At 38.9% G+C, this 24,348-nt stretch overlaps 1 long non-coding RNA gene across 4 annotated transcripts in view; it reads right to left on the reverse strand.

The window, feature by feature from the left end:
* LOC148790383 (uncharacterized) overlaps positions 1-24,348 on the reverse strand; it is a 64,947-nt gene that overhangs the window by 35,921 nt on the left and 4,678 nt on the right. For 3 of the 4 annotated variants that reach the window (XR_016078807.1, XR_016078806.1, XR_016078805.1), the window contains exon 4: positions 16,102-16,181. This is a non-coding gene — a long non-coding RNA (uncharacterized LOC148790383). Of the gene's footprint in view, positions 1-1,190; positions 16,182-24,348 lie in introns of those variants that run through there. The other variant, XR_016078804.1, reaches the window with a different exon arrangement.

The raw sequence follows: 24,348 nt of genomic DNA on the forward strand, positions 1-24,348 counted from the left end.
TCTCTTATCATTGCACATAAGGGGCACTGTCACCCGAGCATAGTTCGCATATGCTGAGTGTCTTCCATAGGGCGATGGTGCCCATGAGATGAAGGTAAACATTGCACCTTCGGGAAACATTGTCAGGGAACCCTTCACAAGTGGGTCAAGTTTTGGTACTCAAAAAGAAATGATGGAGTTGCGGTAAAGGATGGGAATACACCAATGAACACTTGAATTCCCAATGGAATCCAACCCATCAAACCACCCCCTAACCTCCCTTAGAAACCAAATTCGAGATCACAACACTAACTGGAGGTTGCTCCATAGCGCCAACCATATATCGCTCCCCGTAACCAACAAAGCCTTAGCCACTATCTCAATCACAACTTTAGAAACCCTAGCTGAAATCCAGACTAGTCCATAACCATCAACCCATTGCCTCTTGAGGACCAAGTTACTCTACCCATCGCAACCTCTCTCAACCTCCTGTGGCACTTCTACCCATCACAATCATTTCCTCCTCACACTCGATGTCTTCAACATTTCTACCTGTCGCAACCCCTTACAAAAAATCCAGTACCAACTTGTCGCATCCCTCTGTGATGGAACACCTTTCAACCTCATCAAAAAACTGAGTCACAACCTATAACACAACACCAGACCTACTTGTCCATGATAACTTCTTAAAATAAATAAATGAATGATTTAATTTAGTAAAATAAACAAGGACGAGACATGTACAGCCTATCTCACACTAGAACTAACCCGTTGATAGCCCTAAAAGGGAGAGACAAAGAGAAGTAATTTGTTTGTAAAATAAATTATTAATTAATTAAATAATTTAGTTAAGTAAATAAATAGAACCAACGGATAATAGTTTACATAATTTTGGTAAAATAAATAAATATCCAAGCTATCTAGATCCAAACCCAACCCATTGTCAACCTTAATTGAACATGGGGAGAGAGAGAGAGAGAGAGAGAGATGGAAATAAATTGTTAATAAAATTAAATAGTTGAGTAAAATAAATAAAATTTTTAATCTACTAAATTAAATATATAAATAAATTGGCAAGGAAATTAGAGAATAATAAAGATTATTAATTTCTTGGTTGGGCTCAACTCCAAATCTAGGCTTGGTGGTTGGTTTGGGCTCAAACATGGGCTTGAATATGTTTTGTTGATAGACAAAGCCCAGCCCATGAACAGCATTAATCCCAACCCTGACCATAACCTCTTAAAAAATAATTGATTAATTGAATAAATTATTAAATTTTGTTAATAAAATTAAATAAATAATTTTTTTAACTATATAACATAAATATATAAATAATTAGGCATGAAAGTGAGAGAAAAATAAAGAATATTCGCAATCTGGGCTTTATATGATGGTCGAGCACAGGTGATGCGAATCTGCTACACTAGCAAGTGCACTAGCCACATAAGTAATAGAGTGGTGAATGGAGTATTGTTTCCCACGAGGACTTATGCAGCAACTACTAGTAATAAATCAAGCTTCTATTATCTGATAAACCGAATTGTATATCTAACCTAAAACTGAATTCCTAACTAGCAAACTATCTCTAACATATTGGATCAAACACCTTGCATGCAAGTTGAGAAGACAAGCTAAATATGCACAGAATTGATTCAGCAATTAGTTCTCTAGGCCATTCGACTAGATTAGGATTCAGCATTGGTTTGGTGAAACCCCAAGGCAATGAACAGCCTCTCTCAAGCGCATGTTCAATCTATGCATGAGTGATGATTCTTATATCTCTATCAAGAATCTAATCCCCATGCATGCATTAAGATCTAGACATTCTAGGGCATCATTCAGCTTGAATGATCACCAACCGAATTGTGCAAGTTATCTCTAACTTTGCACTCAATTCGGTTCTTGTTTAGCATATCCGAATTTCTAGAGTCTTTCTCAAGCACTCTAGAACTTCCAAGAATCAAGAACAGTTCGACCAAACAAAATTAAGACTGCCTAAATTCTTTCTCAAGCAATTCAGACATTACAAAAATCAATATCAATTCGGCTAGCAGTTCTAACAATGAAATTTCTAATCAAGAAACATCAAGATTGCATCTAATCCATTTGAATGAACCTAGAAAGCTAATTACAGATCTGAAATTACAGAAATCATGCTTCAATTACAGCAAGAAAGAAAAATTAATGGAGAAATTACACATAATCCCTAGCTAAATTCGATTACCAAATGTGCAGAAATCAAGGAAGAATGACACCTAGATTGATCTCCTCCAATGGCTTCTTCTCCCAAATTCGAATTCAGCTTCTCTTCCTCTCTTGAAGCTTCTTGAATCTTCTCCTTTCTTCTCTCTTGTTCGCCTCTCTCTCTCTCTTCTCCCTCCAAGAATTCGAACCAATTCAGTTTTCACCCAAGGAGTTGCACACCAAGGGTTTGAACCAGCCAAGAAGTGTTTAAATCTCAAGGAGTTGAACCCCTTTTCCCTCCAAGATTTCTCCTTATATTTTCCCCTCAGCCCTCTCTTGAATCTTATAGAAGTTGCCGCCCTTAGCCTCTCTTGAATCCTCTAGAAGCTGCCGCCCTTAGCCTCCTTGGGCTGCACTTTGGGCTGCTCTTGAGCTACAAATGGGCCTCCTCCTTGCTAGGCCGAATAAGCTCCCTTGGAAGGCTGCAGTTGGGCTCTCTCTTTAGGTTCTCCCAAAGAGTGCAGCATGGGCTTCATGGGCCGAATTTCCTTTGATCTCTCAGCTGGGCTTTTGATCCAGCTGGGCTGAATCACCTCCAATTTAGCTCATTTTTCTTGGTTTTGTGCTTTCTTTTCTCTAAGTTGGTCTCTCTTGCTAATTTCTTGAAATTAAGCTGAATTGGGGTAAAACTTTACACAAATCAGCACCAAAACCATGCATAAAACATCATAATTTATATGTAAATTGTGCACACATCAAACATCCCCACACTTAAGCTTTTGCTTGAGGACATCAGCCATAAACTGATCATCCCCCCTTATTCTCACCATTTACCGGATGAATTTTTAGGAGGAGAATGCATTGAGTAGTCGGGAAACTTGTGTAAGTATTCTGATCCATTCCTATGAACTACCATTCTTATCACATACATAAGAGCCAAGGATGGAGAATATGAGATTCTTCAAGTTCCAACATTCACTTCCATTCAATATGTAAATCAGCTCCTTGACCGCCAAAATTAACCATCACATTGCTAGGTTTCAAATCTGTCACTGCACCTCATTGAATGTTCAACTAACTTTTGTCCCTTTGAACCTTAGCCGTCACCGAATTTTTCCTTTTCTTTCCCCTATTTTTTTTTGTGTGAGTGCATTTTATGCTCCATCTCACACGGGGTATTTTCTTCTTTCTTCTTTTTCTTTTTTCTCTTTTTCTTTTCTTTTGGTGTGAGTGCATTTTATGCTCCATCTCACACTGGTCACGGGCTTGAGGCAAATAACAATACTCATATTCCAAGTTGCTAGTTTTACTATTCAACTCGGAATAGCGGAGTTGGGACTAAACTTATATCATAAACCGCTAGTTTTACGATTCAGTTCATGACAGCAGAGTCAATTGGACTTTGTCCTTTTTCTTTTTTTTTTCTTTTGCCTTTTTCAATTGTTGAACCTCATGCATTAGCAATTCAGATATGGACTAGCTTGAGTGATCATTAATAATTCAATCAAGTGCATCATACACATAAAGGTAGTTAGGGTTGGTCATGATGAAAGTCATATTCAGCTCCCTTAACTTCATGCATTGTGCTCAGTTGGATCATTCACAAGAATAAAACTGACACATACAGTGGTCTCCCTCAACTCATTCCCTCTTTGAATTCACCTAATAAACAGCAATGATCTCGAGGGGATTTTCAGTCTATTTGGCCTGTCAATGCATGTATATAATAAGTGTTGGGCCGATTGAAGTGCATAGCCACAGTCTAACTCCACCACACTTAAGATGAACATTGCCTCAATGTTCCTAGTGTTAGAGAGAAACAATAAATCCAGCAATGAGGAGTAATTGCATGAAGAATATTATCAAGTAAGGAGAGGGGTTTAGAGGACTTCCCGGAAGATTATTCTGAATTCTGCAATAGCTCTTTTGATAGGAAGCCTCTAGCTACTAAGAATCACATAAAACTAGAAAGAGAGATCAGCAACTTATTCAATTAACATCCTGAGACAACAACAAAACTAAACTCAACTCAAACGATATGAATGAGACAAACAAAAACACATAGAAAGCAGCAGTCTACCCAATTAACTAAGCAACAAAACTGAACTCAAATGCTACGAATAAAAAAAGCAGAAAACAATTAAGAGAGTTTATGACTGCTCATCAGTATTGGTTTGCCTCCCAACAAGCGCTTGTTTTTGGTCTGAAGCTCGACCTTCTAGTGAGGTACTGACCGTTGGCCTGAAAACATCCACTAACCTCATCATCAATGACATCTTTCGAGCTAAAGTTGTCGTGTGTTCCCGAGACACCCGCAACAATTTGTCTTTCCGCAATTGGGTTAAGGCTGCTGATATGATTACCGGTAAGGCTGATGGTGCCTCTAAGAAAGCATACTCCAGATGTCAAGGGGGTTGCTTCAACTCAAGGGGGGGCGGCTCTTAGGTTGAAGGCTTGCTTGTTGGTATTGGCGGGGCATCAAAGCCATCCAACTTGAGACACTCTTTCCCTTGAAACTGTGGATTGGCATTCAGGTATGCTGTCATGCGTTGCATATTTTCACTCTCTTCCCTTGCAGCTCCTCCCTCTAGTATGCAAAGCTCACGGGTGTTGGCCAACATGCTAACCTTGTTTTCAGCCCTTGCCTTCTTCTCCACCTCTGGCAGCGCCTCACCACCTCTTGGATTCAATTCAGTATTACCTGGTAGAGTGCCCGGTATTCTTGCTGAAATCATTTGTGCCAACTGCCCGACTTGCTTCTCCAAGTTCTTTATTGCTGCTTCTTGGATCTGAAATCTTATTTCAGCACTAACTATGAACTTGATCATCAGCTCCTCTAGGTTAGATTTCTTTTCCGACTAATAGAAGTTTTGGGTGAAGGGTACTCACTGTATTGCTGCCTTGGAAAGTGGCCAACAAAGTCTACCTGTTCTAGAGGCTAGATAGACTGATTGCCAACTTGGCATTCAGTACTGATAGGGCCTCCCCCACACCAATCACAAGTCATGGACTGCACATGCATGGCTGCCATCTGCATCTCATCTATTTCCTTGCTGATAGCACCTATTTGCGTAGATAGAGCTGTATATGTGTCCACATTGTGAAGACCTTGCTGCCTTCTAACTTGTGCTCTTTCGGAATGCCATTATTGGCTGGTTGCTGTCATCTCCTCTATCAAAGTACTAAAGAAACTAATGTACACTAATCAAAGAAAGCAATCTATCAAACAATCAGCAATCCTAAGAAATAGGGACTGTTAAACACTAATATAGCAGCAATTTACCTAAAAAGAAAAGCCTCAAGAAAAATAACAATAAGCAAGTTGAAAGCTAATATAGACAGATCTGAAATCTGATATACAAGATTGAAATCAGAGAAGTACCCTATCAGATCAAGAAAACTGCACACTACCGAAACAAGAACATCAGCCTAAGATAGAGACAAAAGGCAAGAAGAAAGAAGATTTCTGATTTCAGCAATGAAGATCAATGTACACCGAGATACTTCACAGCCCAAAATAGTTACACACTCTGACACCTCTCTCTCATCCATATTGATCCCCACCACTCAGCTCTTATTGAAGTTAATTCTCAAATTTGACATCTTCTCAAACACTTGGATCACCACTTTCAGATTTCCCACCCATCTTCTATCATCTCCCTCACAAAATAATATGGTTTCATCAGCAAATTGCAGGTAAGTGATAAGCACTCTTTCCCTTCCCACTCTCCATCCTCTCACCAGACCCCTACTATTTGCTCTTTGGATTAGGATACCAAGCACATCATCTACTAAGGTGAATAAGAAGGGGGATAGGGGTCCCCTTGTCTAATTCCCTTGATAACTAGGAAGTGGTCCACAACTATACCATTTACCAAAATTGAATTGTGACAAGTACTTACACAACTTTGAACCCACTTACACCACTTATCTCTAAACCCATAACTTCTCATTACCTCCAATAAAAAGTCCCAACCCACCAAATCATAAGCTTTCTCCAAATCAAGTTTACAAACCAAGCCCTTTTTTTCATTTCTTTTCACTTCCTCTGCACTCTCATTGGCAATTAGAATTTGATCAACGATCTGCTTATCCATAACAAAAGCTCCTTGATTTGGGGAGTTAATAGAAGGAGTACAGATTTAGGTCTTTGAGATAACACCTTAATGAAATTTATACAAGCTACTAACCAAGCTGATGGATCTAAACTCCTTAGGATGACTTACCCCAACTTTTTTCGGAATCAATGCAATGAATGTTGAGTTCAACCCAAGATTAATTACCCCCCCCCTACTAAAGAATTGAAAAAAGCCATCGTAAACCCATCTAGACCTGGTGCTTTAGTTGTTTAGTTGTTTTACCTTCAATCTCTAACTTAGAAATGAAGTTTTTCCTCCTATCATTTGCTAGAGCATGGAAGAACTTTGTATTAATATTCCCTTCCTTTTATCCAATTCTGTATGGACTTCTATCTTAACTTATTTCTTCTTTAAACAAGATGTCTTCCAGTGCCTTCCTTAAGGTCCCTCTCTCCTGCTTTTCCCTTTTTCCAAAGGTTCCTTCAACTGCTTTATTGTCCAAGATCTCAATTTGATCAATTACCTCTTGGCTCTTGCTTTTTTTCCTCTAGTCTCCCAAACTATTGTATGTTCCAATCCTTGATTTTTGTTCTCAAATGTTTTATCTTCAGATGGAACTTCATACCCTCCCAGTTAACCCTTGGGTTATTCTTTGTGCAGCACTCCCTAACTTTTTCTTTGAATCCTGGGTGATAAAGCCACATATTCTCAAACTGGAAAGGAGATGGACCCCTTCCCCTTAAATCGTCCTTCGACAAAGAGATTGGCCAATGATCAAAAGTTATTCTTGGTAAAGCCTGCCAAGGAGCATTGTTTCATCAAGGACTGCTATGAACAGATTGGAAATAATGTAGTTGGGGCTACCAAATTCAGAAGGAATGCAAACAACTGGGAGTTGGAAGAGCTGAAGAGGTGGAGAGACTGCTGGAATTGAAAGATCCACCTATTTTATTGCCATGGGAAAGGGTATCTCATGTTAACTATTTTGGATTAGTCCGCCATAATTCCACAAGGAAAAATTGCGAGAACCAAATATAAATAACACAGTTAAAATAATTCTTAATAGAATCCTCTGAAACACTACTTAACCCAGAAATTCAAGCAATAGATAAAACGAGAAAGAAAGATCACAATATGAGACATAATGAAATTATCTTGACAGAGTTCTGTGAAACCTGAATTGAACAAAAAGGTACATTGGAAGGTCTTCTAAATAGTTACTGTGAACACTAAACCCGATGCCACTGATAAGCATTATACATCTATAACTATACTTATATGAAATTAAGCCAAAACAGAAGCATAGACTTCGGAATATAAGGAAGAAAAAAGAAGAAAGCAAAGGTAAATAGTCCTACCGATTAGCCAATCAAAAGAACTAGAGATTTTCTTTTGAGGCAGAGAGTAAGCAAGTTGAAATCAAACTAGGCAAGTTCTCCAAACCAAAAAAAAAAAAAAACAAGGGTAACCTAACTAAATTCAAAAGTGAAGTCGTTCAATCAAAGACAAAAAACAGAAACCACAAAAAACCGGAAACAATGGAACAGATCAATGCATTTTTCGTTGTATAAGAAATTAGAAAGAAAATAGATCAATGGAACCTGACTTAAGAAGAGCGAGCATTATCGAGCCAATAACCTTACCCGGCGAGATTGTGAAACAAGACTCTCTTAAGAACTAGATCTGTCCAAACCTGTTGTTCAGTGCCGCAGAAAGACTGTGATGAAGAAACCAGATCTTGAAGAAGACCCAAAGAGAAAGAACTAATAACTTCATCCGGCGATCATCAGTGAAACAGGGATATGTCAAGAACTGGAATTGTTAATAAGGCCTGGTCGTTCTGTGCCCTAGGATAATATCTCTGCCGGCGAATCCTTCTCAGTTCAGTGCCATTGGGAAAAGAACAACGAGACACTCTTAACAGTCATAATTCACAATTTAGGGTAGGGAAGAGATACCCTGTTTTGAAGGTAAAATCGATTCCCTCTTTCTTATGATATCAGGTAGCAGGTTTACGGAAAAACGGTGGTTCATAGGTTCACTTTGATTTTTCATATTACAGGGAAGTAAAATTCAATAAAACCGCTCAAAAAAACTTCAATAAAACCGTTGGTTTCTACTTTCTAGTTTCTACTTCATTGCCTTGGCACCGATTGGACTTGTTGTATCTCCCAGCTTTGGGTTGGGCTTGGATTTAACAATAAAATAAGAACTTCACCTAATTTACTTGTGATTAGGCCTTTACTGAGACTTCAGCTTAAACCTAGCCCACATTAACTAAACCCAAGCCCACTTTACCTTTAATCACTTATCCATCCATGCATGTATGTATGTACTTTGTGTAGAAGAAATATTGTTAGTTTATATTTAATTATTTTTGTGGTAAGGCACAAAATATTTGTTTAAGTCCCAAAATCTTCTTCAAGCAGAGATTCAAGCTCATCCCAACTATACGAGTAAACTGCGTGATTTTATTTCATCATTTTTAAAATCATATCATTGTTAAATTATTGGTGCTTAAATTATTTTTGGGTAAATTACAAAGACCCCCTATATTATGGGGTCTATGACAAAGACCCCCCTGTACTTTATTTTGCGACAAAGACCTCTTGTACTATGACCATGAGACAAAGACCTCTTTCCATTAGATTTCCGTTGAAATCCATCGTTGTAATATTTTGTAATCCCTATACTACCCTTGTAATAAGGACAATTGGGAGAAAAACACTATTCATATTCCCCGACCTCACGATACATGAATAGTAGTGACGATAATCTCTTCTACCTCAGATTCCTTCACATTTCTCTCTTTCTCCTTCTCTCTCCCTCTCTCTCTCTCTCTCTCTCTCTCCCCGATTTCTCTTCTTTCCCTTCCCCTTTCTCTCGTCCCCTTTCTCTTCTCTTTCATTAACGCCCAGGGAGCTTTCAACAACAACAGCCCAATTCCAGGACCGTGAGCAAGAAGGCAATTCTCCTACGACTGAAGTTGAGGTAGTGATCTACTATCACCAACCATTTCTCAGCAACAAAGCCGATGCCTGGGGCTGGGGTAGTGAGGAAATAGCAGTGGGGATGTATCGATTTGCAGCGATCAAAAGCGTTGTGGTCCACAACGACGACCACCAAATGGGTTAACAGGCATTCTGTCCCTTCGCCAAGCCGGCCAAGCTCCATGACTCCATGACCACGTAGAAACTGCAACTTTGAGTGGAGAGCATGGATTAAAGTCGAGTCGAGCTTCGTTGTTAGAAACCATACAAGAAGAGAAACAATATTAGGAGACGAAAATTATCACACACACTCAAGTCTCAACATCACACACACACTCAAGCTAGAATCCTATACAGATGCAGATTGCGCAGGATGCTTAGATGACAAGAGGTCTACATCAGAAGTGTGTACCTTTGTAGGTGGAAAATTGATCTCATGGAAGAGTAAGAAGCAAGCGGTTGTGGCAAGGTCAAGTGCAGAGGTTGAGTATAGATCCATGGCTCATGGTGTCTTAGAACTTATTTGGGCTAGATCTCTTTTGAGTGAGATTAGGGTGAAAATAGAGGAAGCTATGATGTTATACTATGACAATCAGGCTGCAATCAATATTGTCCACAATCCAATTCAACATGATAGGACAAAACACATTGAAGTTGATAGACACTTTATAAGAGAAAGGATAACAACCGGAGAAGTTTGTTTGCCTTATGTCTCTTCAGAGTTGCAGATAGCTGATGTTCTCACTGAAGGGGTGGCAAAGGACAAGCTTGAACATGATCTACGCAAGTAGGGAATGTGTGACATTTACTCCCAACTTGAGGGGGAGTGTTGAAGATTAATTAGTTTTATGATGTTTTTCTGAGTAGATGTTTTATGTTAGTTGTTAGATTGGAGGTGGGGACCACAGTAGTTATGTGAGTCCAAATTTTATTATGTTTTTGAGTGTTATATATGTTGTTTTATGTTTTGCCGCCCTATAAGGGCATAGTTGTCTTTGTACTGTTCTATTATTTTAGTATAAATAATAAATGAAGGAGGCGGCCAAATTATTGCTCTCTTTTCTTTTCAACTTCTCTTCTTCTCCTTCTCTCTTCCTTCTCTCTTCAAGAAACTACTTTCTTTCATATTTTTTTTAGTTCAGAAGACTCCTACTAAGACAACTCAAGACTCTAGAGTTACAGCAATGAAAAAAGGAAATATAAATGGCTGACCAAGGACATGGAAGTTCGATGCACGTGGATAAAAAGAAGTGTTAATTCTTTTATGGATTATCTAGACAAGGGGTGAATAGGAATTCTATTTTTTGGGCTCAATTGTAACTATTGTTGTATTTTGGGTGACAGTTGTGGGGAGTTAAGATATTTTAGCTCCCCTTCCATGTACACCTTTTTTAATCATTTAATGAAATCTCATTGTAGCTGTTGTTGTATTTTGGGTGACAGTTGTGGGAAGTTAAGATATTTTAGCTCCCCTTCCATGTACTCCTTTTTTAATCATTTAATGAAATCTTGGTTATTGACCAAAAATATATATATATGATTGCAAAACAGACAAAACCACCTAGCTGTGAATTGTATCTATTTTCCTATTAAATGATGTCCCCAGAAAGTAATCTTGGTATCTATAAAACACTTATCTAAACTAAAATTCCAAATAATAGTCATAAGGAGATTTACATAAAACTCATTCAATTAAAGAAAAAATCAACAGATATATAAATCAATAATAGATATATAATGACACCCCCTCTGCAAGCATGCAAAACTTACCTGGATCTAAGATTATCAAAGGCTTATACTAAAAGATTGTATCCTTGAGAACTTTTGACATATATAAAATTAATCAAATTGGGGATATAATAAACAGGTAAAGAAATTGATAACAGAATAGTCTACTACACCTACTTTCCATGTATGTACAATGTTCAAATCAATTAAAATTAAAAGTATATATAACAAAAGCTAAAACATTGATTAAAAATCATACCATCAATACAGACAGTTTTACTGATTAAAAGCAATGCTAGAAATATGTTTTGGTAAAGGCATTAATGGAAATATGTTGCTGGCTGAAAACTTGTAATCCAACCAAAACTACAAGCTAATTAAGGCTTACCAAGAAAAAGGGTAAAAAAGTCATCATAAAGAATGTAAATTTCTCCTTACATGGTCTCCTGTGATTGTAGCAGTTGCTTTGCTCAACAATATTAAAATACAGAGCTATAGAAGTTATATGAGCAATAAAACATGTGCTCCATACATACTTTAAAGCTATTTACCAATATAAGAAAATTGTAACTTTAAATATCACTTTTAGAGTTACAATATTTGCAACCACTTCTACTAATATCCTCAAGATGATAATGGCTAATTCAGAAAAAGCAGCAACCAACAGTTCACACTGAACGGATACAAAGGTCATGGCATTCACTTCTTGTATCTTGTCTGTATCTAAACAGATTTGATGCAGTAGCCCCTGACTTAGGATTCAATGGTTGTGCCATGGTTGCCTAGAATTGGCAGGCGGTGTTGTCAAAGGGTTGCCCAAAACAGTGGGCCAGGCTAATGGTTGCAGGGTTCATCTAAATAATCCTTTGTTGAAACAGTGAGTTAGGATCTGGCCATGGTTACCATGTGCATTGTCACTAGTTCTAAGGTGGTGGAGGAAAGAAAATGCTTCAAGTGCTGTGTTTAGTGGGCTGCTTTGTGGAAGAAGTGGGACATTGTAATAGGGCTGCAAGTCAGATACCTGATTTGAAGAATTTAAAAAATTACTAACCCAAGCCCGTCCAAGTTGCACCCCCCTAGATTGCAAGCAGGTGGTAAGTTGGGTGGTCCAAAAAATGGGGAAACACCTCGGTGATGAGGGTCAAACATCTAGTAGGGGTTCTTTTCCTCTTCATCTTTCCCTTGAGCAGGGAAGCAAACACATCCAAGGTCTCTCAATGGTGTAGGTGTGCTACTAAACTACTGGAGCTTGTGTGCTGGAGTGTCCAATAATGACACTGAAGAGGTGGAAGACTACTGGAGCCTGTGGCTACATATATATGGTCTTTCCCTCTTCTTATGGAACCTAAAAATTATTAGAATGATGGTAGGGGTGCAACTTGGGCAAGCTCGGCTTGGGCTTTTGTCAAACTTTGAATGGACCTGACCTAAAGGCCTGAGGCTAAAGCAGTGTAAAATGCTAACTTGGGCCAACGCAAGTTGGACCGCTAAGCAATGGACAATTGCCGTGGAAGGTTTGTGGAGACGAACAATTTAGATAAAGCGATAATCCACTATGAATGGGTTGGGTTAAGGTCAAAATCCACCGTAGAGAAGCAGTTCCATCTAAGGTTTGTGTGGTGGTAGATGAGATGGTGTATGAGATTGTCATTTGGCCAAAGATTCTTTCCAAAGTCTCATAAATCCTAGCACATGGAGTATGAACGATCCTATTTCATTTATGGAGGGAGCTCATACATTGAATCCTGAGGATGAAATCTATATTTAAGTTGTTAATGATCACCTACTGGCTGGAAAGGCACTATGGACCAGAGGCCACTAGAGCAGGAGAAGATGGACAGACAACAGGAAGATCTTTGCCCCCTAGTTCAGGTGGAGGACATGGTTTCATCATCATTAGAGAATAAATGGTGATGATCAAAGATCAACCAGTGATTCATGTGGACATCATCAAATTTCTGCCAGGTCAACAAAGAGACAGGAGGATAGATCGCTGTAAAAAAGATATTCAAATTCCAAAGAAAAGGTACAGAGTTTCTAGTGAGATGCTTGGAGATAGGCAGAAGTCTCTTTAAGGAATGCATTTATGCATCTTCAAATCGTTCACTCCAGCATCTGGTAGGTGCCTAACCCCCCAATGGTCTCACCTAATGAGGGTAGGAGAAGCCAATAGAGAGTCAAGGGTGCTGCAACATGAGGGGGGAAATGATACAAATATAAGCTAGGTGAGACAAACATTAGTTTGGCCACAGGTTGGTAGGTCAAGACCAGCATACCAACAATGGGAGAGTTTCAAGGGACCTAGGGGCTAACTAGGCAGTGAATCCTTTGCCAATTCAAAGACATAGGAGGTATTTCTATTAGAAACACACCTTTGAGCCCAAATCTGCCTTGACAGGACTAGTGGAGGTCACAAATTGTATCCATAGGTAAAGAGCCAGCAATGACCACCTCTAGTAGAGAGGGAGAGAAGTTAGAGGAGACTCAGGTGGGGATTTTAGGTGAAACTCTGTTTGCCAAAAAAGCCCACTTCATGAGTCACAACAATAGGTACAAGGCAAATAAAGTGTGCTCAATGGCGGTGGTAGGGGAAGAGTAGCTAGAGAAATATGCATTAGCGGCCTCCCACAACAAATCTTTGAGTGTCTAGTCCAGTGTTTTAAAAGTGCAAGGGCCAATTTGCGCTTGAGGTGCAAAGCGGAAGGCAAGGCACGCGCCTTTTTAAGCAAGGTGCAAAACTACCAAAAAAAAAGCTAAAAAATAAAAAAAAGTCAGAAAATTCAAAAAAAAATGCCAAACAATTTAAAAAATGCAAAAAATATTAAACATAATGTAAATAAAAAATATAAACTTAAGTTTCAAAATAAATGTTTTAAAAACCTATTATCTAAAATTAAAATACATAAACATAACATGTAAAGCGTATTCAAATGAAAATTTAAAAATAAAAGCAAATATATAAAGCATTTTCAAGCATGTAAAACCCACAATCTCTTTTTTACCTTAATTGCATTTCTCCAAGTAGCTAATGTGATGTAAAACATATTGCATTCTTGATTCTATGAGTCGCCTTTGTACCACGCCCCTCGAGGCAAGCTCCGAGAACCCCCTATTTGCTAATGTTGTTCATTTATTCATTTTTTTATCAGCAAAAATCTTGGTTTTTAATTAATAACAAAGAAAAAGTTACAATCAGATACAACAGTTAAAGGTTGCAGAAAAGCATTAATCTAATCTGCAACCACATACAATCAGCTACAGTTATGCCCAGTACAAGGTAGATCTATTTGCCCCCTGTTTAGCTAGGGTATCCGCCATCCCATTTGCATTCCGTTTGACCCAACCAAACTGAGAGTTGATCCTCCTTGCAAGTATGTCAACAATGTTGTTCATTCATTCATTGCAATAAAATATCTTCTTAAAAGGCAATGAAAGTTATAAAATCATTATTTTTTATGTGAGAAATAAGAATTTCAGACCCTAACATAGACCTCTTTGGGCTTGCCTCGAGGGGCATGGTTGGGGGTCCGGGGGTAGAACCCCCGACCCAGCCATTAGACTCAAAAAAAAAAAGCAAAAAGCACAAAATTTTAAAAAGGCGCATGCCTGGGCTAAGGCACAAGGCACATCAGTCACATGCACAGGTGCACCAGGCATGCGCCTTTTGAAAGGGGTGCGCCTAGGACCTGGGCGAGGCACATACCCCAAAATGCGCCTTGCCTGTGCACCTAGGCACGCCTCAAGCGCGCCTTTTAAATCACTGGTCTAGTCATTTATGAGGCTGAGCCAGGAGGGGGATATCATAGTTGATAAGCACCCTTACTGTGAAGGTGGTGCTTGCTCAAATGTTCAGCGCTAAGGAGCAGGCTCTACAAGACAATACATGTAGTGAATTGGGTATGCTGGGTGATAAGTCTCCAAGTGGATGATGTCTAAATTCTTACATTAGGAGAATTCCTCAATGTGTCATTCATTGCCTTGGAAGACACCACATGATTACCAGTCACTATCAAACAAGAAATTCTTAGTGGAGGAGGGAAGGAAATGGCTAAGCCGAGTGAAGGCTAACAAAAAAAATTAATAGACACTCCAGCTACCTTGGGGATTGATTGATAAAGCAGGGAATAATGTGCCTTTTTGTCAAGGGATAGGAGGGGAGGAGGCACATAAATTTTGTTTCTTTGATAAAAGTTCAAAACAGTTTTATGGAGTAAGGGTTCTCTATTCCAGGAGAAGGATTGTTTGCGCATTCATTCATTAAGAAGATGGGGCCTGATATGGTGATGATGCTATAGGAAAGTAAACTGGAGAAAATGGAAGCTGGGGTGGTGAGAAGTGTTTGGGTTTAAGGACATGTGATTGGAGTTGCAAAAAGGTAGCAAACGTTGTTGGCAGTATCTAGTAATTTGGAATATGTTGAAGTTCTCTCTATTGGGTTTCTTCATTGGGGAGCACACTCAATGTCGATTAACAAGAGGTTGGGAGATGAAACGATTACTGTGGTTTATGGCTCTGATGTAGATAGCATCATAGCCCCAAACCTGGTTTCTGGAGAGAGCTCAATGACATTGGGATGAAATGGAGTAAACCTTGGTGCACTGGTTACTTCAATATAGTCCAGTTTTCCTTCAACATAAGGCATAAGAGTTATGCCTACCATGTTGGGTTTTCTGCCCCTGGGCAAAGCTTTTACATGGTTGAACAATCAAGATGATGCCGTGTTCATGTGTTGGTGAAACTTGATGGGTTCTTAGTGTCAATTGACTAGGAAGACCATTTCTCCAATTATCTCAAATTTCCCTCCCCAAGCCATTGTTTGACCACGTGTTGATTGCATTTATAGGGGACCTCTAGATAAAATAATTCCTTTCAGATTTGAAAATTTATGGCTGTATGCTTAAAAGGCATTTAAGGTATCAGGCCTGGAAGTGTCCCTCCAGGCAAGGTGCACTCAAAATGCCCTGAGGCACTCTGGAGGTTTGGATGCCTTTGAAGCTTACACCTCAGATGCATAAGGCATACACCTCAATTGCCTTTTGCATAAATGTTTGCCTCTGGTACGCCTCATGCACCACATGCACACATCAAGAAAGAAAGAAAGAAAAGAAAAGAACAGCTGAACAAGAACAAGAATAGAATACCTTTCCCTCTTCATGAGGCTTTTGTGCTAAAGTGAACCACTGCCCCATGCCTCCAGGTAGTAGGATGCCTCACATCTCACCTACACATTTTAAAATATCAGTAATGAACATAGGTTTTTGGATTGGTCTTTGGAGATGTGTTTGGTGTGTGTAAGGTGGAGGGCTCAAGCATGCACATTATTGTCAGTTCCAGTCAAAACAGAGATGAAACAATAGAGAAACATGATTTGGTTGTGTTTGTTACTATGCCACACGCCCAGAAAGAGATATATTTATATATTGTGTAAATGGACAATCTTGTCCTTACAATAATGATAAAATACAGCAGTAAATTACAATATTAACCCCCATCTTCTCTACAATTATTGCTAAGAAACTGTGGTTTCTGTAAAGAGATTTAAAAGTGTGGATTAAAAAATAATATGTGCAATCTTTGGCAATGAAGGAAGCCTACTTGAAAATTATCAAAGAGGTGGATAAAAAATAGGAAGCCATGGGGCCATGGGAAGAGGATGGGAATAGAAGAAGAGAAGCAAATGTTTGATAAAGTAGCACTCCTGGAGGAAGTTAGATGGAGACAAAGTGCCCATTGGAATGGTTCAGGGAAGGAAAGAGCCACTCTCACTTCTTTCACAAAATGGCCAATGCCAAATATAGAGAGAATTCCATTTTGTATAAAGAAGAGTTTAAGAGAAGACCTCTCTATAAGGCCTTTCTTTTGCCCAGCTATTAGATACTCAAGGTTAGAAGCTCATAGCTGGAAGTGCTATTTGAGGAGGAAGAAGTTTGAGAAGCCTTCAAGCCCATTGGATAGGGGGATAAGGCTCCAGATTATGACAATTTCATGGTGGAATTCTTTAACAGGTGTTGGGCTATCTATTATTAAATAAGATATTTTGAAGGTCTTTGTGGACGTCCATTCTTCCTCTTCAAAGGCTTATATCTGGAAGCACTGTTTGAGGAGGAAAAAGTTTGAGAAGCTATCAAGTCCATTGAGGAGGGGGATAAGGTTCCAGATTTTCACAACTTCAGGGTGGAATAAGGGGTGTTGGGTTATCTATTATTAAATAAGATATTTTGAAGACCCTTTTTGGACTTCTTAGGATTATTATGAGTTTAGAGTCTATAAATATGTATGGACATTTTACACAAAAAGCAACGAAGTTTATGAGTTTTCTTCAGCTTATGCCAACTATGGTGAGTGATTCCCATGCCCTAGAGTGGTTATAGGCACCCTGTGAATGATTCCAGGTATTTTCTCTTCTTTCTATCCCTATTTTCTCTCTTATTCCTTCAAGAAGCCATTACAGCCATCAACAGCAATTCTAATATAGCTCAACTACAAATCAGCATGCTGACATTTGTTTTTGATGAATATCAGCATGCTAATATTAACCAAGTGTATTGGGAGTCCTCAGCTGGTTTGAAGTGGTGTCCAGTTTGAACATCAACCTCAAGAAGAGTACAATCATCCCAATGGGGCAGGTGGACCACTTCAATCAGCTTGTGGCAATCTTGAATTTCCAAGCCTCTCAGTTGCCTGTCAAATTCTTGGGTTTGCCTTTAGGACCCAAATGTAATTCCTAAGCTATTTGGGAGCCTATCATTGAAAGCATTAAGAGAAAGCTAGCCAGTTGGAAGGCCAAATACCTCCCAAAAGGTGGTAAGGTTACTTCAATTGAAAGTGCCTTGGCAAGAAAACTTGCGAGGTTGCAGCAGGATTTCCATTGGAGATGTTGGAAGGCTAAGGATAAAATTCACTTGGTGAGTTGCGATGTTGTTTTCTCGCCCAAATATGGTGGACTTGGTTGTTACTAGGGTGAGAACATTAGTGCAGCTTTTCCTATATAAAGCGGTTCTGGAGGTTCTTAGTTGAAAGGGGAAGTTGGTGAAGATCCTTAGTTTCTGCTAAGTTCGGTTTCAGGATGGTGATAGGAACTCAGGTTCCGTACTCTTGTTTTATGGTTGCTCACTTTGGAAGGGTATTGAAAGCTGTTTTGATACATTTTCAGCTGGCCTTGGCTTCAAGCTTGGGGATGGCAGTAAATACAGGTTTTGGTCTGATACCTGGTGTGCTCATTTGCCTCTCCAAAGGCTCTTTCCCTTGTCTTTTTTTCTCTGGCTGAGGAGCATTGTTGTTTTTTTTTTTGATCAATAACAGAAATTTTTCACTAAAAATATGAATCAAGGAGGAAAGAGGTAAACTGTCTTAACTCTCCCCCAAAAAGATACAACATTACAATGTAGCCCGAAGCAACTGATTCCTTCCCACCCCTTGTTTGGAAAGTGCATCGGAAAATGAATTGGCACTTCCCCACCCACTGCAATCTCACCTCCAAACCCTGAGTCAGCCACTTGCAAAGTCTTCATTCATTCAGGTAAGTCCACATGCCATCATCTTCCTTCCCTAACCAGCCTATTACCACTTTAGAGTCTCCTTCAATAATCAGGCTGTTGACATTTAGCTCCTTAGCCCTTTTCACACCCTCCATCAATGCCATAATTTCTGCTTGCAGTGAATCCCCAACACCAATTGGGCCTGAAAACAAAGCTATGACTTAACCTTCCTCTGACCTAAAGACTCCACTAATCCCTAATGGTCCAGGGTAAACTTCACTGCTGTGATCAAAGTTTAACTTGATAAAACCTGCACAAAGCAGATCCATAGCGGATGAGCAACACTTCTACTTGGATCTGAGACCACCACTTCCTTCCAGGTATTCAGCAGGAACTCTATGTGAATGTCATTAAAAATCTCCACTGTTTTTACCCAATGAACCACTCTAGTAGTGATGGCCTCTCTGCTTCTCTCTTTTTCAGCAAAAATTCTTTGGTTTCTTTCCTCCCAGACTGCCTAGAAAACCATCGCTCTTGTACATCTCCACAATATTCCCCTCTTCTTTGTCCTGCTACCCGCAGAATAGTCAAAGAGGCTTTATAGATTTGGAGAGGGAATCCACCTGCAACCAAACGGAGAAAGAAACCAATCCCAAATAGAAGAAACAAAAGGACAGGAGATTAATAAGTGGTAGCAAGACTCACCATTGGCTTTACGAAGTGTAAACCAGTTCGGAGACAAGCACCAAAAAGGCTTCTTTCTTTGAAGTAGATCATAAGTGTTTATTCTTTCCAAGAATAATTCCCAGCAAAGTGCCCCAACCCTTGGCAGGACTGGTTTCCCTCACACTTCTTTAACAAGGAAGGAGAGCCCAGGACTAGAAGAAGGTTGACTTAGGCTTTGAAAAAAGAAGCACAAGTAAATGAACCAAAGGAGGAAAGGGTCCAAATTCGAGAGTCCAATTTAGAGAGGTCCAAGAGAACATTTTTTAGAATCTGAAACAAAGCCAAGACACTATCAACATCTAATTCTCTGAATCCCCATCTAAACCTCAAATCCCAATCAAGCTAAGGGCCCATGCCAGGAGAGGATAGAAAAGTAGAAACAAGTTCATCTTTGTAATTGGAAAGGGAGAACAAAGATGAAAATTGATCTTTAAATAAAGAATCCCCCACTCACAAATGTTCCCAAAACCTTACCAAATTCCCAGAACAAAGGTTGTAGTACCTCACAAAGGGTAGGAAATACGGAAGGATGGCATGAATAGCTTTCCAAGGCACCACACTAGTTTCTCAAGCCCAAACTCTTGCATCCTAGCCATCAGCTGCTAGCCCATGGATGCTTGATATTCTTGTCCATTAGTAACCTCAACAACCATTTTCCTAGCAAAGCCATATTCCTCTTCTAGATGTTCCCAATCCCTAAGTCACCAAACTTTCTACTTCTACTTACCACTTCCTATCCAACCCTATGATCCTTCCTTTCTTCCCCATGTTCCCACAAGGAATCCCTCATTAACTTCTCAAGGCTTCTACAAATCCCAACAAGAATCTTGAACACTGAAAGAAGGTAGACAAGCAAATTGGCCAAAGTTGGTTTGATCAATGTAATTCTTCCACCCAAAGAAAGATAATTCCTCTTCCAAGAGGCTAATCTTTTTTTAAACCTATCCACCACTAGGCTCCAAAAACTTGCATTTCTTGAGTTTCCTCCCAAGGGTAACCCCAAGTAATTCTTTGGCCACTGAGATACTTCACAGCCCAAAATAGTTGCACACTCTGACACCTCTCTTTCATCCATATTGATCCCCACCACTCAGCTCTTATTGAAGTTAATTCTCAAATTTGACATCTTCTCAAACACTTGGATCACCACTTTCAGATTTTCCACCCATCTTCTATCATCTCCCCCACAAAATAATATGGTTTCATCAGCAAATTGCAGGTAAGTGATAAGCACTCTTTCCCTTCCCACTCTCCAACCTCTCACCAAACCCCTACTATTTGCTCTTTGGATTAGGATACCAAGCACACCATCTACTAAGGTGAATAAGAAGGGGGATAGGGGTCCCCTTGTCTAATTCCCTTGATAACTAGGAAGTGGTCCACAACTATACCATTTACCAAAATTGAATAGTGACAAGTACTTACACCACTTATCTCTAAACCCATAATTTCCCATTACCTCCAATAGAAAGTCCCAACCCACCAAATCATAAGCTTTCTCCAAATCAAGTTTACAAACCAAGCCCTTTTTTTCATTTCTTTTCACCTCCTCCGCACTCTCATTGGCAATTAGAATTTGATCAACGATCTGCTTATCCATAACAAAAGCTCCTTGATTTGGGGAGTTAATAGAAGGGAGCACAGATTTAGGTCTTTGAGATAACACCTTAATGATGAATTTATACAAGCTACTAACCAAGCTGATGGATCTAAACTCCTTAGGATGACTTACCCCAACTTTTTTCGGAATCAATGCAATGAATGTTGAGTTCAACCCTAGATTAATTACCCCCCCCCCTACTAAAGAATTGAAAAAAGCCATCGTAAACCCATCTAGACCTGGTGCTTTAGTTGTTTAGTTGTTTTACCTTCAATCTCTAACTTAGAAATGAAGTTTTTCCTCCTATCATTTGCTAGAGCATGGAAGAACTTTTGTATTAATATCCCCTTCCTTTTATCCAATTCTGTATGGACTTCTATCTTAACTTATTTCTTCTTTAAACAAGATGTCTTCCAATGCCTTCCTTAAGGTCCCTCTCTCCTGCTTTTCCCTTTTTCCAAAGGTTCCTTCAACTGCTTTATTGTCCAAGATCTCAATTTGATCAATTACCTCTTGGCTCTTGCTTTTTTTCCTCTAGTCTCCCAAACTATTGTATGTTCCAATCCTTGATTTGTGCTCTCAAATGTTTTATCTTCAGATGGAACTTCATACCCTCCCAGTTAACCCTTGGGTTATTCTTTGTGCAGCACTCCCTAACTTTTTCTTTGAATCCTGGGTGATAAAGCCACATATTCTCAAACTGGAAAGGAGATGGACCCCTTCCCCTTAAATCGTCCTTCGACAAAGAGATTGGCCAATGATCAAAAGTTATTCTTGGTAAAGCCTGCCAAGGAGCATTGTTTCATCAAGGACTGCTATGAACAGATTGGAAATAATGTAGTTGGGGCTACCAAATTCAGAAGGAATGCAAACAACTGGGAGTTGGAAGAGCTGAAGAGGTGGAGAGACTGCTGGAATTGAAAGATCCACCTATTTTATTGCCATGGGAAAGGGTATCTCATGTTAACTATTTTGGATTAGTCCGCCATAATTCCACAAGGAAAAATTGCGAGAACCAAATATAAATAACACAGTTAAAATAATTCTTAATAGAATCCTCTGAAACACTACTTAACCCAGAAATTCAAGCAATAGATAAAACGAGAAAGAAAGATCACAATATGAAACATAATGAAATTATCTTGACAGAGTTCTGTGAAACCTGAATTGAACAAATAGGTACACTGGAAGGTCTTCTAAATAGTTACTGTGAACACTAAACCCGATGCCACTGATAAGCATTATACATCTATAACTATACTTATATGAAATTAAGCCAGAACAGAAGCATAGACTTCGGAATATAAGGAAGAAAAAAGAAGAAAGCAAAGGTAAATAGTCCTACCGAGATTTTCTTTTGAGGCAGAAAACTAAGCAAGTTCTCCAAACCAAAAAAAAAAAAAACGAGGGTAACCTAACTAAAATCGAAAGTGAAGCCGTTCGAATCTCCATTCAAAGACAAAAAACGGAAACCACAAAAAACCAGAAACAATGGAACAGATCAATGCATTTTTCGTTGTATAAGAAATTAGAAAGAAAATATATCAATGGAACCAGATCTTAAGAAGAGCGAGCATTATCGAGCCAATAACCTTACCCGGTAAGATTGTTAAACAGGACTCTCTTAAGAACTAGATTTGTCTAAACCTGTTGTTCAGTGCCGCAGAAAGACTGTGATGAACCAGATCTTGAAGAAGACCCAAAGAGAAAGAACTAATAACTTCATCCGGCGATCATCAATGAAACAGGGATATGTCAAGAACTGGAATTGTGAATAAGGCCTGCCGTTCTGTGCCCTAGGATAATATCTCTGCCGACGAATCCTTCTCAGTTCAGTGCCGTTGGGAAAAGAACAACGAGACACTCTTAACGGTCATAATTCACAATTTAGGGTAGGGAAGAGATCACCTGTTTTGAAGGTAAATCGATTCCCTCTTTCTTATGATATCAGGTAGCAGGTTTACGATAAAATTCATAGGTTCACTTTGAGTTTTCATATTACAGGGAAGTAAAATTCAATAAAACCGCTCAAAAAAAATTCAATAAAACCGTTGGTTTCTACTTTCTAGTTTCTACTTCATTGCCTTGGCACCGATTGGACTTGTTGTATCTTCCAGCTTTGGGCTGGGCTTGGATTTAACAATAAAATAAGAACTTGACCCAATTTACTTGTGATTAGGCCTTTATTGAGACTTCCGCTTAAACCTAGCCCACATTAACTAAACCCAAGCCCACTTTACCTTTAATCACTTATCCATCCATGCATATATGTATGTACTTTGTGTAGAAGAAATATTAGTTTATATTTAATTATTTTTGTGGTAAGGCACAAAATATTTGTTTAAGTCCCAAAATCTTCTTCAGGCAGAGATTCAAGCTCATCCCAACTATATGAGTAAACTACGTGATTTTATTTCATCATTTTTAAAATCATATCATTGTTAAATTATTGGTGCTTAAATTATTTTTTGGATAAATTACAAAGACCCCCCTATATTATGGGGTCTATGACAAATACCCCCCATGTAAATGTGAACACTAAACCCGATGCCACTAATAAGCATTATACATCTATAACTATACTTATATGAAATTAAGCCAGAACAGAAGCATAGACTTCGGAATATAAGGAAGAAAAAAGAAGAAAGCAAAGGTAAATAGTCCTACTGAGATTTTCTTTTGAGGCAGAAAACTAAGCAAGTTCTCTAAACCAAAAAAAAAAAAAAAAACGAGGGTAACCTAACTAAAATCAAAAGTGAAGCCGTTCGAATCTCCATTCAAAGACAAAAAACGGAAACCACAAAAAACTAGAAACAATGGAACAGATCAATGCATTTTTCGTTGTATAAGAAATTAGAAAGAAAATATATCAATGGAACCAGATCTTAAGAAGAGCGAGCATTATCGAGCCAATAACCTTACCCGGTAAGATTGTTAAACAGGACTCTCTTAAGAACTAGATCTGTCTAAACCTGTTGTTCAGTGCTGCAGAAAGACTGTGATGAAGAAACCAGATCTTGAAGAAGACCCAAAGAGAAAGAACTAATAACTTCATCCGGCGATCATCAATGAAACAGGGATATGTCAAGAACTGGAATTGTGAATAAGGCCTTGCCGTTCTGTGCCCTAGGATAATATCTCTGCCGGCGAATCCTTCTCAGTTCAGTGCCGTTGGGAAAAGAACAACGAGACACTCTTAACGGTCATAATTCACAATTTAGGGTAGGGAAGAGATCCCCTGTTTTGAAGGTAAATCGATTCCCTCTTTCTTATGATATCAGGTAGCAGGTTTACGATAAAATTCATAGGTTCACTTTGAGTTTTCATATTACAGGGAAGTAAAATTCAATAAAACCGCTCAAAAAAAATTCAATAAAACCGTTGGTTTCTACTTTCTAGTTTCTACTTCATTGCCTTGGCACCGATTGGACTTGTTGTATCTTCCAGCTTTGGGCTGGGCTTGGATTTAACAATAAAATAAGAACTTGACCCAATTTACTTGTGATTAGGCCTTTACTGAGACTTCAGCTTAAACCTAGCCCACATTAACTAAACCCAAGCCCACTTTACCTTTAATCACTTAT

Source organism: Nelumbo nucifera, chromosome 7 (assembly GCF_055504915.1).
Source record: "Nelumbo nucifera cultivar China Antique chromosome 7, China Antique-T2T, whole genome shotgun sequence".
NCBI lineage: Eukaryota > Viridiplantae > Streptophyta > Magnoliopsida > Proteales > Nelumbonaceae > Nelumbo > Nelumbo nucifera.